The 18,414-nt window shown below is 39.8% G+C and overlaps 1 protein-coding gene and 1 pseudogene across 14 annotated transcripts in view; one reads left to right on the plus strand and one right to left on the minus strand.

Annotated features, from left to right (window-relative positions):
- LOC140531963 (cyclin-dependent kinase 11B-like) overlaps positions 1–18,028 on the plus strand; it is a 56,186-nt pseudogene extending 38,158 nt beyond the window's left edge.
- The window catches only part of CCDC91 (coiled-coil domain containing 91), a 580,237-nt gene extending 561,823 nt beyond the window's left edge, over positions 1–18,414 (minus strand). For 4 of the 14 annotated variants that reach the window (XM_072654434.1, XM_072654436.1, XM_072654442.1 and 1 more), the window contains exon 1: positions 17,718–17,940. The gene's annotated coding sequence lies outside the window, so the exon portion shown is untranslated. Of the gene's footprint in view, positions 1–17,717; positions 18,001–18,273 lie in introns of those variants that run through there. The other 10 variants (XM_072654437.1, XM_072654441.1, XM_072654435.1 and 7 more) reach the window with 8 other exon arrangements.

Here is an 18,414-nt window from a genome sequence, read left to right on the forward strand (position 1 = left end):
CTTGACCAAAAGGATAGTTGAAGGCTGTTTAGCTTGGAGAGGATAAGTCTATGATCAGTCCAGCACTCTGTACCACACACTGTCTTCATCACTCTCATATCCTTATCTGTCTCTTCTTCTTACAATCAGAGTCTATTAAATGCCAATGTTTGTTGCCGAGGCATATCCACATTTAGGCAAACAGAAGACAGTAATTAGAAGGTCATGAGATACATATGTGACCATTGCTGTTGCTGTTTCCAACTCCATTCCTCCCAAAGACTCCCTGCCATATCTGGTAGTCTGAGCCTCCTTAAGCACTAAAGTCATCCAGAATTATAAGCTTGTCCTCTTTTGGCACATTGATGATAAGGGTCTCCAGGTCTTCATAAAATTTTTCTTTGACCTCATCAGGGTTTGTCATGGTGGGAGCATAGGCACTGATGATGGTGGTATGATGCTTTCTTACAAGTAGCAATCGCACTGTCACAAATCTGTCATCACACCTTTTGGTAGGCAGACAAGCTTATCAACTAGATTAGTTCTGAATGCAATACCTACACCGATTTTACAGAACTCCCCTTCACTGCAGCCACTCCAGAAAAGCATGTGTCCAGTGCTAACCTCTGTGAGCTGGCCTTCACTTGTCAGCCTTGTTTCACTGCTAGATGCTATTTGAATGTGATACATGCTGAGTTCTCTTGTAACAAAAGCTGTTCATTTTTCAAATCGAGTGGATTTTGATTTTGTGCTGTTTATAGTTATCTATGTGCACACATTTCATGTGCTGGTGGTGAGTGGAATCATCTTTGCAGATTTTTGTGTACCATTTTTTGTATTTCAACCACAAGGTGGGATACCCACCTGCCACAGTAATCAGGTTGGGGTTGGATAAGCAGACAATTTTTAGGATACCTTTTCCAGCTCTTTGTCATACTAAGAGGTGAGCAGTACAATCCTTAAAAGGCTGCTCAGACATCCAGGGTGCTGCCAAATCTCACTGCTGCTTCCAGTGAGAATACCTGTAGCCTGGGCCACCTGTGTGAAGGATTGTGACTACAGGTCTTAGAGTATACACACTTACTGCTTCATCATTTGCCTATTGCTATAGGATTTTGAGACAGGTTTAAGAAAATGCGGAAATTGTATGGGTGATGTCTTTTAATTTGTGCATAAATTCGATTTGAGTGAAGCAGAGGTAGTTAGCCTCACTCTCTCCTCCAGAGACAGAATCAAGACAACTGGTGATGAGTCAAGATGTAGTGGATGACCTTGGCATCTTCAATGTCTAATCAAGCTCTAAGCATTCCACATAGCCTGTTTCAGCTGAAACCTGAACATACCCTACACCACATTAAATACAGCCTTCCCTAAAAGATAAATGTTCAAAGGATTTGAAAAAACAGTTCTCAAAAGAACTGCAAAGTATTCATAACCACATAAAAAAAATATTTCGAATCGCTGATAATAAGAGAAATGCAAATCAAAACAACCCTGATGTTTAACCTCACACCCTGCAAATTGCAACACTTTACATGAGAAGGGTTGTGGGAAGATAGGCATACTAACAAATTGTTGGAGGAGCTCCAACCATTTTGGAGATCAATTTGGGATTATGCAAATTGTAACTAAAATATCCATAAGCTTTGAAGCAGAGACTCCATTGCTGGGTTCATACCCCAAGAAAACCATTGATAAGAAAAAAGTTCCCATACATTCAAAAGCAGCACTCTTTGTGATAGCTAAAAATTGGGAACAAAACAGATACCAATTAATTGGAGAATGGCTAAACAAAGTGTGGTACATGAATTAATGGAATGTGCTGTGCTGTAAGAAATGATACGTGTGATTAATACAGTGAAGTATGGAGAGATCAATAAGAACTGAAACAAAGCAAAGTAAGTAGAGACAAGAAAACAATTGATACATACAGAGACTACAATAATGTAAATGTAAAGAACAAACCAAAAACAATCAAAAGTAAATAAAACAAAATTATAAAGTGGGATGCAAATGAAGAAGACACATCCAACATACTACTTCAATGAAGCAGGAGGTACACAGGTGTTATACATTGTACATACTTCTGGACCTTTTCGATGTATTTATCAGTTGTACTGATTTTTTTTCCCTTTCTATGAGATGCCTCTTAGGAAGCATGAGGGAGAGGAATACATGGGTGTATTGGTAATTTAAATGGGAAAATCTTTCCCATCCATTAATAGGCCCATGTGACCTACCTGGGTCACACAGAAGTCTGAGTCACATGGAGCCTGTAGTGGGAGGAGTTTGCTGAACAGGTGAAGCAGGAAGGGGTGGATCAGGAAGTGAGTCAGAGCTGAGAAAGAGAAAGCAGGCAGCAACTAGCTTGAGTGGGAAAGATCGTTTGTGATTTTGTTTAAGGGAGCCTGTTTGCAATTTGTTTAAGGGAGCTGGTTTGAGGGAAGACTTACAGAGGGAAGGCTTGGAGACAGTAGTGCCCCCTGCATTGTTATTGTGTAGAGATTTCTTTGTTGCTATGATGTATTTGGTTTTCTGGTGTTGAGATCCAGCTTTCTGATGTTTTTGGTTCTGGTGGTTTGGGTTCTGTCTTCCATGTGGGGAGTCTTATATTTTGCAATTCAGAACTGTGCTGGTATATTTATAGGCGCTGTGAATATCACATTGGTACAATGGGATGTTATGAAGATATCAGAAACAGAAGATATCAATAAAAACTTATTTTAAAAAAATGTACTAGGGGCAGAGCTAGGATGCCAGAGAAAAAGCAGGGACTCTCCTGAGCTCTCCCCAAAGTCCCTCCAAAAAACTTTAAATACTGTCTCTAAACAAGTTCTGGAATGACAAAATCCACAAAAGGACAGGGTGAAACAATTTTCTGTGCAAGACAACCAAGATAGGTTTGTTGTACCAAAGTTAAGAGTGAAGCACAGTTTAGCACAGGCCACACCCAAGCAAACCAGCAGTAGGCCTTGGGGGCAACTGAATTGGTGGCGGAAGTGGCAATTTCCTGACTTCTCAGCACACAGATGGCAAAATGAGCCAACTAGTCAGAAGGAGATCACAGGGGTCCCCTATGCTAGTATCTAGGGCAGAATTCTGTTTCGCTGCCCATACTTGTATCTAGGTCACAGTCCTGAGTCTCAGTCCCAGGACAAAGAGGATAATTAGTACACCAGAGCTTGCAGATTCAGTCATTCTGTAGAGTGTTTTGGAACCATGCCCAAAGGACTATAAAACCCTTTGACCGCACAATACTACTACTAGATCTATATATCAAAGAGATACAAAAAAAAAAAAAAGGAAAAAACCTATATATATAAAAATATTTATGGCAGCTCTTTTAATGGTAGCAAATGAACTGGAAACTGATAGGATGCCCATCAACTTCGGAATGGCTGAACAAGCCACTGTATATGATTGTGATGGAATATTATTGTGCTATAAGAAATAATGAACAGAATGCTCTCAGAAAAACCTAGATTTATGTGAAGTGATACAATGTGAAATGAGCAGAACCAAGAGAATGTTGTATACAGTAACAGCAATACTGTGTACTGATCAACTCTGAATGACTTAGCTATTCTCAGCAATACAATGATCCAAGACAATTCTGAAGGACTTATGATGAAAAATGCTATCCAAATCGAGAGAAAGAATTGATGGAGTCTAAATGCAGATAGAAGCACACTTTTTCTTTAATTTTTTTTATGGTTTTCTTTCACAACATGACTTACATGGATACATGTTTTGTATGACTGCGCATGTATAACCTATAATAAACTGCTTTCCTTCTCAAGGAGTAGAGGGACAGAGGGAGAGAATTTGGAACTCAAATTTTTTTTTTTATTATGTTAAAAATTGTTTTTACATGTAATTGGAGAAAAATAAAACATTTTATTAAAAAAAGAATCTATTATGTGCAAAGCACTCTTACATTTTAACGAGGAAGATAAAATATAAATGAGGAAGTAGAGAAGGCGAAGAGGGGGTTGTTGAGGTGGAAAAGTCCAGAGATCAAGCTGAGCTATAAATGAAGTGAACATCATGATATGGCAATCCAGGCCAGGGTCGTACCAATCAGGAAAGCAGATACCACTAATCAGCTGTCCCAATCTTTACGATCAATACTATCTGTTAAAATCACCATCAGCTCTTTTATGAAATGATAGAAACTGACAAAAGGAAAATAATATGTACAATACACACTTTAACAACACTTTCAGTAGTCTCTCCCCACAGAGATTACAGATAACATTACTTCTATCGTTATCATATCTATCTTTATGAGAGACTCATGAGAGATTAGTCATTTAACTTTTGTCTATAAAAACTGTTTATCTGAAATGGCTAAAGAGTGAGTGATGAAGATTTAGAGAGAAAGAGAGCATGAGGAGAACCTCTTTCCTGAATTCCAGTAGCTCACCAAGCTAACTTTTTTATTATGAAGAAACATTATAAAGACAATGTTTTTGGCAGCTATTCTAAGAAATCAGAATATGGCACTGTATTCTAGAATTTAGGAGAAAGCAGTAGTTAAATTAATGATGAGAGGTGCTCTGGTAGTGATTTTTCTCACAGTTGAAACACAGTAATTTTTATGTCTTTGTTTCATTATTTGGAACACTGTAAACAAACTGGATAGGCAGTAACTTTGATGATTAAGTTTGGAAGATTAAGGGTTCTGCTACAGAGAGAGATATAAGCAGATGAGTATACAGTTTACTAACTAAATAACTTGTGAACTAGGCCAAGAGTTCAGAGAATATTGAATAATTAATGAGAAAAGGGTTGAAAATGTTAAGAATTAATGAGATATATCCAAACATAAAGAGTAAATATGATAACAAGTGAAACAGCAAGCTGAGGGGTGAATGCTCAATGTTTGGTCAGGCATAAAGCTCTTCAATACTACAACTACACAATTGTAAAGAGCAAACAGTCAAAAACTAAATACTGGATTGCAGAGGTGGGGGAAAGGGAGTGGATGGGTAAAGGGTACAGCCAAGATGGTAGAGAAAGGAAGTTGCCTGAGCTCTCCCCAGTTTCCCTCAGGAACAACATTAAATCAAGCCTCTAAATGGATTCTGGAGGGAAAGACTCTACAGATAGATGGAAGGAAACAATTTTTCAGTTTAAGATAACTTAGAAGGACTTCAGGAAAGGTCTATCTCACTTGGGTAAAAGAGGAACAAAGACCAGCACAGACAGTGTACAGACAAGCCAGCAGGAGATTCTTAGTCACAACACAGATCGGCAACAGAGGTTCCTCAGTCCTGGCTCAGCAGTCCAGTGGTCCGGCAGCCCAGCTTTGAGACCTCCAGTCCCAGTGGAGTGAGCAAGCCACCAGCACCTGAGGCCCCAGTGCACACAGCCAGTGACCAGGTCTCAAGCCACCAGCACAAGAAGGTTGGGACAGTGTACCCTCTGCCCCAAGGGCAGAGCTCAACTTTAAAAGCCATTAAATAAGTGAAAAAAAATTAGCAAGAAGGAAAAAAGAACCTTGACCATAGAAAACTATTATAGTGACAAGGAAAATCAAAACACAAACTCAGAAGAGGACAACATTGTCATAATGCCTACGTGAAAAACCTTAAAGGGTAATATGAATTGGTCACAAAGCCAAAAAGCATTCTTGGAATAGCTCAAGGATTTTAAAGGTCAAATAAGAGAGATGAAAAACTGGGGAAAGAAACGAGAGGCATGAAAGAGAGAATCAACAGTTTGGAAAAAGGACAAAAACAGACTTGAGAAAACAATTCAATAAAAAAACAGAATTGAGCAAAATTGAAAAAAAAATACACTGAAGGAAATAACTCTTTTTAAGAGAAGAATTGGCCAAATGGAGAAGGAGATACAAAAGCTAACTAAAAAAAATAATTCCTTGAAAATTAAAATTGGTTAAGTGAAAGCTAATGACTCTGTGAGACATAAAGAATCAGTCAAATAAAATCAAAAATAACAAAAAAAATAGAAGAAAATGTAAAACATATCACTGGAAAAATTGACCTGAAAAACAGATCCAAGAGGGATAATTTAAGAATTAATGGACTAGATGAGAGAGGAGAAAGATACACATACACTAGGTCTTCCCCTACAGCCCATAAAATACCTGTAAAGAAAAACTCAACAAATTAGAGCAGCAAGAAGCCACAGAACAACGGAGTGGAGGAGTTTTCCACCCCAGGGTGACCTGAAAAGTCTGTCTTACCAGACTCAGAGCAGAGCCCAACCCAGCCCAGCCTTGGATGTATGACATGGTGCCAGGAGGATGACTTGAGCAGGCCTGTGGGGCAGAATCCCCAGCAGCAGTAGCAGCGGTTTGCAGATCCCTCAAACCACAGATACCAAAGGTCAGTGAGAGGGATTTTTCAGCTGGCCAAGAAGGGGGCAGGGTCTTCCCATAACTCCAGCCTCAGGTGGCGGCAGTGGCAGAGGCTGCATAGCATGGCAGCAGCTCCCACAGCAGCCCGCATTCATTGTTGGATCGTTAAGCCCCTGGGGGAATTAAGCAGCTGATCTATACCTCAGCCCTGTGTGGCAGCCCTGTCCCAACCTAATGCTCCTGGGGGAATTGAGCAGCTGGTCTTTATCTCACACTGAATGGCAGCCCTGCTCCTGATGAATGCCCCTGGGGGAATTGAGCAGCTTATCTGAATCTCAGCCCCCAGTGCTGTCTTGGTGGAACTGGAGACCAGGTTGTTTTGGAGAGGAAACTTTACTACTCACAAATTCTAGGCACAAAAGTTTCTTGTTGCTCCCAGACCAGTGTACACGCTTCACTGTGCCACCATGGAGGAACTGAGATCTTACACATCCCTAGAGTATACCTTACTCTTCACAAAAGACCCAAAAGTCAAGTAACTGGTTGGGAAAATGCCCAAAAAAGGGGGGGGGGGATAAGACTATAGAAGGTTACTTTCTTGGTGAACAGATATCTTCACCCATCCTTTTGGATGAGGAAGAACAATACTTACCATCAGGGAAAGACATAGAAGTCAAGGCTTCTGTATCCCAAACATCCAAAATAAATATTCAGGCCATGGAACAGCTCAAAAAGGAATTTGAAAATCAAGTAAGAGAGGTGGAGGAAAAACTGGGAAGAGACGTGAGAGAAATGCAAGAAAATCATGAAAAGCAAGTCAACAACTTGCTAAAGGAGACCCCAAAAAATGCTGAAGAAAATAACACCTTGAAAACTAGGCTAACTCAATTGGCAAAAGAGATTCAAAAAGCCAATGAGGAAAAGAATGCTTTAAAAGGCAGAATTAGTCAAATGGAAAAGGAGGTTCAAAAGCTCACTGAAGAAAATAGTTCTTTAAAAATTAGAATGGTACAGAGGGAGGCTAATGACTTTATGAGAAATTAAGAAATCACAAAACAAAACCAAAAGAATGAAAAAATGGAAGATAATGTGAAATATCTCACTGGAAAAACAACTGACCTGGAAAATAGATCGAGGAGAGACAATTTAAAAATTATGGGACTACCTGAAAGCCATGACCAAAAAAAGAGCCTAGACATCATTTTTCATGAAATTATCAAGGAAAACTGCCCTGATATTCTAGAACTAGAGGGCAAAATAACTACTGAAAGAATCCACCGATCACCTCCTGAAAGACATCCAAAAAGAGAAACTCCTAGGAACATTGTGGCCAAATTCCAGAGTTACCAGGTCAAGGAGAAAATATTGCAAGCAGCTAGAAAGAAACAATTTGAGTATTGTGGAAATACAATCAGGATAACACAAGATCTAGCAGCTTCTACATTAAGCGATCTAAGGACATGGAATATGATATTCCAGAAGCGAAAGGAACCAGGACTAAAACCAAGAATCACCTACCCAGCAAAACTGAGTATAATACTTCAGGGGAAAAAATGGTCTTTCAATGAAATAGGGGACTTTCAAGAATTCTTGATGAAAAGGCCAGAGCTGAATAGAAAATCTGACTTTCAAACACAAGAATCAAGAGAACCATGAAAACATGAATAGGAAAGATAAGTCATAAGGGACTTACTAAAGTTTGAAATGTTTACATTCCTACATGGAAAGACAATTTTTGTAATTCTTGAAACCTTTTCAGTACCTGGGTAGTTGGTGGGATTACACATACACACACACACACACACACACACACACACACACACACACACACATACACACGTACACACACACAAACAGAGAGAGAGAGAGAGCACAGGGTGAGTTGAATAGGAAGGGATCATATCTAAAAAAATAAAATTAAGGGGTAAGAGAGGAATATATTGGGAGGAGAGAGGGAGAAATGGAATGAGGCAAATTATTTCATAAAAGAGGCAAGAAAAAGACTTTTCAATGGAGGGAAAAAGTGGGGAAGTGAGAGGGAAAACGTGAAACTTACTCTCAAGGAAGGAATATAATGCACATTCATTTTGGTATGAAAACCTATCTTACAATACAGGAAAGTGGGAGAGAAGAGGATAAGCAGGGTGGGGGGGGGGGATGATGAAAGGGAGGGTAATGGGAGGAGGAAGCAATTAGGAGTCAACACTCTTGGGGAGGGACAAGGTCAAAAGAGAGAACAGAATAAATGGAGGGCAGGATAGGATGGAGGGAAATACAGTTAGTCTTACACAACATGACTATTATGGAAGTCATTTTCAAAACTACACATATATACCCTATATTGAATTGCTTGCCTTCCCAGTGGGGATGGATGGGGAGAGAGGAAGGAAGAGAAGTTGGTACTCAAAGTTTTAGAAATAACTGCTGAGTATTGTTCTCGCATACAACTGGGAAATAAGAAATACAGGTAATGGGGTATAGAAATTTATTTTGCTCTACGGGACAAAAGAGAAGATGGGGATAAGGGAAGGGAGGGATGTTAGAAGGGAGAGAAGATTGGTGGTAGGGGTAATTAGAATGCTCGGCATTTTTGGGTGGAGGGAGGGGAGAGATGGGGAGAAAATTTGGAATTCAAAATTTTGTGGAAATGAATGTTGAAAACTAAAAATAAATAAATTTAAAAAAAAAAGAATTAATGGACTACATGAAAGCCAAGATCAAAAAAAGAGCCTGGACAGCATCTTTCAATAAATTATCAAGGAAAACTGCCATGATATCCTAGAGAGGGTAAAACAGTCATTGAAAGAATCCACTAATCACCTCCTGAAAGAAATCCCAAAATAAAAGGAATATTATAGTCAAATTCCAGAATTAACAGGTCAAGAAGAAAATACTGCAAGCAGCCATAAAGAAACAATTAAAATATCATGGAACCACGATCAGGATTACACAGGACTTAGCACCTTCTATACTAAAGGATTAGTATAGGGCTTGGAATATGATATTCTGGAAGGCAAAGCACTTGAAGTACAACCAAGAATCAACAATCCAGCAAAATAGTGCATAATCTTTCAGGGGAAACAATGGACATTCAATGAAATTGGGGACTTTCGATCATTCCTTCTGAAAAGATGAGAGCTGAATATAAAATTTCATCTTCAAATACAAGAATCAAGAGAAGCACAAAAAAATAAACAGGAAAGGAGAAAAAAAGCAAGTGTTTCAATAAAGTTAAACTGTTTACAACCCTACATGGGAAGATGATACTTGTAACTCTTGAGAACTATATCTTTATTAAAGCAGTGAGGAGGGGTATAAACATAGACAGAGGATATAGACAGAGGGGTAAAAACAGAGACAGAGGGCATTAAGTTGATTCCGATATGATGACATTAAGAAAATTATGGGGTGAAAAACGATCATATAGAAGAGAAAAGGAGAGGCAAAATAGAATAAATTATATCACAGGGAGAGGCAGAAAAAGACCTATTACAGTAGAAAGAGAAGAGAATAGGGTGAGCACTGTTTAAACCTTACTCTCTTTGGATTTGGCTCAAAGAAGAAATAACATTCACACTCAATTGGGTATAGAAATTTATCTTTCCACATATGGAAATTGGAATGGAAAAGAGAAAGAAAAGGGAGAGGGTGGATAGAAGGAAGGGAAGAAGTAGTAGGAAAAGGAAAAGGTAGAGGAGCTGATAGAAGGAAGGGAAGACTGAGGGAGTCAGAGGTGAGAAGAAAAACAATGGTGAGGATGGAAAGGGTGAAAGGAGAGAGAAAAGTATAAAGGGGGAAGAGAAATAGGATGGAGGGAAAGATACAGTAATCATAACTGTGAATACAAGTGAGATGTACTCTCCCATAAAAAAAGAATCACATAGCAGAGTGGATTAAAAATCAGAATCCTACAATATGTCATTTACAAGAAACACATTTGAAGCAGACACACACACAGGGTAAAGGTAAAAGGCTGCAGCAGAATATATTATGCTTCAGTTAAAATTTAAAAAAAAGCAGGGGTAACAATCCTGATCTCAGACAAAGCAAAAGCAAAAACAGATCTAACTGAAAGACTTGAGGCAGGAAACCACACCTTGCTAAAATGACAATGAAATAGACAATGAAGTAATATTAATATTAAATATATATGCACCAAATTGTTTAGCATCCAAACTCTTAAAGGAGAACTTAAGTGAGTTACAAGAAAAAACAGAAAACAAGTAGGGGACCTCAATCTTCCCCTCTAAGAACTAGATAAATCTAACCACAAAATAAACAAGAAAGAATCTAAGGAGGTGAATCAAATTTTAGAAAAGTTAGATATGATAGACCTCTGGAGAAAGTTGAATGGAGATAGATACCTTTTTCTCAGCACTGGGGTGTAGGGTGTTCAGGAAAGACTAGTACCTCTAGTGTGAAGCTTAAGAGCCCTTTTTAGGGCTGCTTTCTTCCTTTGGTGTCCAACTGTTCCACTAAACTCTCACCTGTAGCTCAGAGAAGCTTTAGAATGCGCAGCAGCCAAAGTCCAATAAACCATTTTAGCAGATGGGCTAAACCAGGCTTAAGGTAAACAAGGGGTGTCAAACCTGTTTGTTAGGAAGTTGTCTACCTCAAGCATGTGAAGACTTTTCCTGGTGGCATGGGTAGATGAGAACTATCTGTTCCAACTGCCATGAAGGCAGCTAGAGCAGGTTCTGCAGAGTGCTTAGAGCTTGGTTAGGCATTGAAGACACCAAGGCCATCTACTGCATCTTGAGCCATCATCACCATTCATCGTAATTCTATCCTGCCACTGAACTGTGATGATTCTGGAGGAAAGAGTGAGTGAGGCCAACAACTTTGTGCAAGTGTCTGCTTCACTTGTTTCTTGGTTTAATTCAACTGTATTTTTTCCTCCTTTTTTCTTATTTTTTGTTAAAGGGAATGGCTCTCTTGGTGGAAATTAGAAATACACATGTGTATTGTTGTTGTTAGATATACAAATATTCACATATACATATACATGCATATATATGGAAATAAAGGTGATATAAAAACAAAATATATTTATAATTTTTTAAAATAACCATAAGTCTCACATTGTCTCTCACACATTAAAACCCTGATACTAAACTACTCTCTGCCATGCTAGTTTTATTTTAAAATGTGCTTAGCAAATTAATTTTGAGCATTACTATTAATCTTTAGGCCTAGAAAATAAATAACTGTTAAGTATATACAATATTCAAAAGAGTGTAATACAGAAATAAACCGGTAAAAATAGGCTCAATAAGTAACAGTTAAAGTTTCCACATACAGTTAGGTAGAAAATCACACTTTACATGTTAACCCATGGAAGTATGGGAAAATAAAAGCATCTTTGAATGACAAATTACACAGAGAGAGAGAGAGAGAGAGAGAGCGCGAAACACTGCAGGAAGGTTCTGAAAAAGAATCAAAAGAAACAATGATAAAGTGTACAAAAGAGTAGCAACTATAAATTGTTTTGTCTAATACAGGATTACACAAAATGACTACCAAATTTCTGCAAAAGCTCTAAGGAGAGGCAAACCAGTGTAGAGCAAAATTCACAAGGAGTTACATACCATAGCAGGTAACAGAATTAGACTAGCACCTAGATTCAAAGATCTTTTAATTCCAATATTAGATAAATGGAAAGAAGGCAGGGAGGGTGAAACAGAGAGATTGAAGGGAAGGGAAGGAGGAAGGAAGGAAGGAAGGAAGGAAGGAAGGAAGGAAGGAAGGAAGGAAGGAAGGAAGGAAGGAAGGAAAGAAGGAAGGAAGGAAGGAAGGAAAGGGCTTATATCAGGATACTTAATACTTAAATCAGGAAGAGACAATAAAAGTAAAACTATAGACTTATATACAATAATGGCAAAATATTACGTAAAACATTGGTAAAAAAGCTATAGAAAAACATATTAAAAATAGTATATACTAAGACAAGGTTAAATCTATACCAAGAATGCAGTGTTGGCACAATATAGGAAAACTATAAACATACAAGAACATGACAAAAATAATTTTTTAAAAAATCAATTATAACAATAAATGCTAAAAAAAACTTTTGATGACATCCAATACACATTTCTGTACCTAAAAAAAAAAAAATTAGAAAACCTAGGAAGCAATGGATCTTACTTTAACATGGTAAGTAAAAACCAAGAACCTATATTACACATAATAAAGCCAGTGCTAAAACAAGGATATCAATTATCACCACTGTTTTTTGATCTAGTTGTAGAAATGCTAGTCACAGTAATATGAAAGAGAAAACAAATCAAAAGAGGAAACACAAAAAAAGAAGAAAAAGTATTACTTTTTGTAGATAATATGATCTACTAAAACAACTCTAATTCGTCAATCAAATAAAAATTAGCCAAACAATTCAACAAGCTTGCAGGATATACAATAAATACACACAAATCATCAGTATTTCTTTATATTACCAACAAACCCAGCAGAAAGAAAACAGACTGATAAATTTCGTTCAAAATAGATAAAGAATGTATGAAATATTTGGAAGTCTCCCTACCAGAACATACACAGAAACCATATTAATACAACCATAAAACATTCTTTACATACAGACCTAAATATATGAACAAACTGTATTCATTTGCCCATTCTACCAGATGAAGTCTTCACATGCTTGGGGTACACACCCCTCTAACTCACCAATGGATTTGAGAACCTTTGGTTACCTTCCACCTGGTTTGGGCCATCTGCCTAAACGGTTTACCAGGGTGTGGCCACTGTGCATGCAGCAGCTTCTTGGAGCCACAGGTGAGAATTAGGTGGAACAGGTGGACACCAAAGGTGAAAAGAGCCCTGAAAAGGGCTTGGCAGCCATCACACCAAAGGTACTGGTCCTTTCTGTGCAACACAGGTTGATGCATGCATTGCCAGAGCCAGGTCAGTGTTTGGGAGGCTCCAAAGAAAGGTTTGGGAGAGAAGAGGTATTAGACTGACTACCAAATTGAAGGTCTACAGAGCCATTGTGCTGACCTCATTGTTATATCCTTGTGAAACATGGACAGTTTACCAGCACCATGCCAGGAAACTGAATCACTTCCATTTGAACTGTCTTAAGAAGATTCTGAGGATCACCTGGCAGGATAAGGTACCAGACACTGAAATCCTTGCTCAAGCTGAACTGTCAAGTATTCAAACTATGCTTCAGAGAGCACAATTCCAAAGGGCTGGCCATATTGTTCAAATGCAAAAAGTACGCTTGCCAAAAAGGCTATTTTATGGAGAACTTGCATGGGGCAGGCAATCACATGGTGGCCAGAAGAAACAATACAAGGACACTCTCAAGGTCTCTCTCATGAACTTTGGATTTGACTGTGCAACATGGGAGACACTGGCACAGGACTGCTCAGCATGGCACGCCCACATAAAAAAAGGTGCTTTGCTCTTTGAGCAAAGCAAAATTGAGGCAGCACAAAGCATCTGTGCCCAACCTGTGGTAGAGCATTTCGAGCTTGTATTGGTCTGATCAGTTACAGTCAGACACACTGAAATTTCACTTTACAATGGTGATGTCATTTTGGTCCTCTTCGACAACAAAGAACAACAACCAAATAAATGAAGAAATGTTAATCACTCATAGTAGATATGACAGTATAATAAAAATTACAATACTGTCTAAATTATTCTAATAAATGTTCTTGCAATCAAACTACCAAAAGATTGTTGTTATTCAGTTATTTTCAGTTGCGTGACTCTGTGACCCCATTTGGGGTCTTCTTGGCAAAGATCCTCAAGTGGTCTGCCAATTCCTTCTCCAGTTCATCTGTAGATATGGAACTAAGGCAAACAGGGTTAAGTGACTTGCCCAGAGTCACAAAACTAATAACTGTGGTCACATTTGAACTCAGGGAGATTCCTGTCTCCAGACCTGGCATTATGCCACCTAGCTGTGCAAAAGATTATTTACTATACAGAGCCAGAAAAAAATAATAGTAAATTTTTGGAGAAACAAAGTCAAGAATCTCAGGGGAAATAATGGGGGACAAAAAAGCAAAAAAGAAGCTAACCTAGCAATACCTAATCTAAAGCTATGCTATGATACTAGTTTAAAAAGAGAGAGGTTGATCAAGGGAAGAGATTAGAAATACAAGATACAGAAGAAAACAAATGTAGTAGCAGAGTGCTCAATAACCCCAAAGACCCAACCCCTGGGGTAAGAAGAAAAACAACTAGGAAAACTTAATCACATTATGGATGAAGTTAGGTGTTCATGAATATTTCAAGTCATAAACCAAGCTAAGTTCCATGACTTGGAGATTAAAGGCCCACATTTAATATGATTAAAGTTAATTATTTAAAAGAAGGAAGAAAATAGCTTTCAGAATTATGGATGGGATAAGATTTAATAACCAAATAAGATATAAAGAGGATCACAGAACATAAAATTAAGAATTCTGAATATATAAAATATAAAATTTTTGCACAAACAAAACCAATGGAGTTAGAAATAGGAAGGAATCAGGTTAACTAGAAAAATATTTGGAAAAAAATCTCTCTGCTAAAGGTCTTATATCCAAAATATAAAAATAATAACAGCAACTAGCATTTATATGATGCTTTAAGGATTACAAAGTACTTTACATGTTATCTCATATGATAACAGCATATAAGAATATATATATATAATTATAAAGATACAAGGAACTAATTCAAATTTATAAAAACAAGATACATTTTCAAAAAGATAAATGGCCAAAACTACAGATAGGTAATTTTCAAAGGAAGAAATTAATAATAATTAGAGAAATGAAAATTAAATAATTCTAAGATTTCATGAGACACTCAACAATTCCCAAGTTCCCTGGTACCAGTTCCTGGGAGGCTATATAAATGTTTATTCCTTTCCCCTTTTCTCCAAATACGTATACCACAAATCTATCCATGCCTACTCATCCTGGGTGACTCTTATCCAAGTCCTTCCCTACATCATTATCCCAGGGGATGGATTAATGTACTGGAGGCCTTCTTAGAGTTGCCTTGACATCAAGAGGATGCCAGTGTAATACTAACCACTCATCATCCCTTGTTCTTACCATGTGACCAGCCCATCTTCTCTTCCTTCTATATCATTCCTATTCTCCTCCACAATTTCTCAAAGGTCATATACTACAGCCAGCACACACCAATCATTTGCCTGTCCATTGCCTTCTGAGTGATATTTATTTTTTATTCTTCAAAGTATATCAAGGGTAACAATTCAGTGCTGGTATTAAAAAGACAGGCCTTTGCTTTCATGGGAAACTTGAAGTCTTTACAGCAGCTTTGAAATTTCCCAAAGACTATTCAATCTATTATCTTTCTCCTGTTCAACTTTACACAAAGCCCTATTTCTATTATACCATTACATCATGATGATATCAGATACTTCATGGTGATGCCAACAAAGTATGAGCTCTGGCAGGTTTTACCATACTGGAAAGATTTCAAGGATAACCCTGGCAACAGACTAATTCTGACTTCCAAGGACCAACCTACTTAAGTATTGAAAGGCACATCACTAGTACAATGGCCATCCAGTGAGAATTTTTATTTGAAAATGACAATTCATGAAAAACTAAAAATGACCATCAGTCCTTTAATCATAGTAAAAATGCCATAATCCTACATATTTTCAAAATTTTACATGTGCCAACATATATCACAGGCATTTTAGCATATTGAGAAAAGCACTGGTTCTTCTGTTAGAAAACCTAGATCTAAAGCTAGTTGGATCTCAACTCAGGTTAAACTTGGGCAAGAGATTTAGACTCTCTAGAATTCATCTGTAAAATGAGGAAAATGGACTAATTTCTAACATGTCCAGACCTAAATCCTAAAATGCAAAATCAAGGGTTTATATGGGGCAAATTCTAAGTTAGCTACTTTTTCTAAGTTACATGAAATGAGGGAAAAAAACAATATGAAGGAACAATATAGAATAACAGATTTAGAGTTGGAAGGGACCTCCAAAGTCACTGAATCCAGCCTCTTCATTTTGCAGATAGGATAACTGAAGGCCAAGAGGATAAGTGACTTGTTCAGGGACACCCAGACAGTATCTAAAGCGGTATTCAAATCCAAGTCTAGTACTGCTGCCATGGACACCATGATGCGTTTCCCATTTTCCTTTGTCTAAAATCATAAATACACACCCAAAAAAAAAAAAGGTTTATTAGTTTTGAATTGACTTCTCAAAGTTCTTTTTTTCCTTTAAAAAAGGAAAAAATATGTTATAACTTTTCATCACTTTCTACTGCTGTTGTGTGTATTCCACTTGGCTTATATTGTTGCCAGGAAACACGTTCATCATAGAATTTCTCAGCCCACAACACAAACTCCTGGCTTGTATCAAAGACGTTAAACTTTGCTACAGGTGGCACCATATGGAGGCTCTCTCTATCGGCACAACTGGCTCTAGCTTCAAAACAGGTGCAAGATAAAGACTTTGCACAAAACAGAAGTAACATCTAGCAAAGGAATAAACTGGTGTCTGGCTCACAGGCAACAAGGAATATTCAATGAAGTTAGCTGTCAAGACCTATCAGCTTACCCAATTAAACATTCTGCCTTTTGCCCTAAGTCTCTCAGATGAAATGTCAGCCCACCCCAAAGACTTCAAACTTGTTTCCAAAGGCCACCATCCAACTACAGCCTGAATAAATATTTGGAAAGGAAGGTCGGCTCTTTATCAGCATAGCGGAGAGGGGGAAGGGGGAAAGAAGGAAGAGGAGGAACCTCGTCCCTCAGCATGAGGCCGCTGACTCAACCCAGAGCGGTGGCCAGGACGTTACCCTGCAGGAAATCAGGCTCTGCCCTCATTCTCCTAAGAGAAACATGGGCAGCTACACCCTCCTGCCCAACGACATTAAGTGCTGCTTTTAATAGTCACCAGTCTTTAAATCGAAACCAAAAACTGGATTAATTTCCAAAACGTCCAGGGCTTCTGGCCAATGGAAAAGCGTTTTTATTGTGGGGTGGGGAACTTTGAAGTGACACTTTATGAACTAGCCGAAGGCTGGAAGGACACGGCCTTCCGCATCAGCCCTGAAAGGCAGCGTGCTGCGCCGGGTCCACAGTGAGTGTGAATGAGATCGGGCAGAGCCCCGGAACCAAGGGGCAGGGCCGCCCGGCGTCCTGGGGCGCGACTCTCCCGCGTTTCGGGGGTCACCCAGCCAGCCGCAGCGCCGGGCAGACCGCGACCATGATTAGGGGGGAGCGAATGTGAGAGGGAGACGTGGGCACGCCCCCTTCACCCTCCCAGCTTCAGGGAGGGGCCAGCCCGGCCGCGCACCGGGTCCTCTCCCACCCGCCCCTGCGGCGGCGAGCCTGGGCCCCGCCTCGCCCCTCACTTCCGAGACCCGTGGAACGCCCAGGGCTGGGCTTAGTGTCTCTTTACCTGCTCCCAGCTGCCGCGAGCGCTGCCGCCGCAGTCACAGGCGTCTGGGCCGCTCAGCCCCCCACCCCGGGCCCTCCCCCGGCCTCCACACGCACCCAATCTGGGCCCCTCGAGGCGGAGCTGTCTCCCACTGGTTCCCCAGGTCGGGGTTTGGGGGGGGGGGGGGTGAGAAGGTCCTCGAGCCAACCTCTGCCTCCCGGAAGTTGATTTCCCTGCAAGCCCCGCCCTCCGCAGAAGCCGTCATTTACGGCGGATGCATGTCACGTGGCTTTCAGGTTGAAACTCCACCCTCCGCGCTCACGGACTTTTAGGTGCTCTCCTGCTGCCCCTCCCCTCCCTTCTCCTGCTGCCCCTCCCCTCCCTTCTCCTGCTGCCCCTCCCCTCCCTTCTCCTGCTGCCCCTCCCCTCCCTTCTCCTCCTGCCCCTCCCCTCCCTTCTCCTGCTGCCCCTCCCCTCCCTTCTCCTCCTGCCCCTCCCCTCCCTTCTCCTGCTGCCCCTCCCCTCCCTTCTCCTCCTGCCTCTCCCCTCCCTTCTCCTCTGTCCTGTCCCTCCTCACTCTCCATCATCTTCCCATCTTGTTCCGCAGGCCATCCTCCTTCTCCCTGGCCTAGAGGCCCTCTTTTCCCAGGATTCCTTTCACATGTGCAACCTGGTCATCTTTATTCCTGGCTGTGGGGAATCCCGGCCCGAGAACCCC

Source organism: Notamacropus eugenii, chromosome 3, assembly GCF_028372415.1.
Source record: "Notamacropus eugenii isolate mMacEug1 chromosome 3, mMacEug1.pri_v2, whole genome shotgun sequence".
NCBI lineage: Eukaryota > Metazoa > Chordata > Mammalia > Diprotodontia > Macropodidae > Notamacropus > Notamacropus eugenii.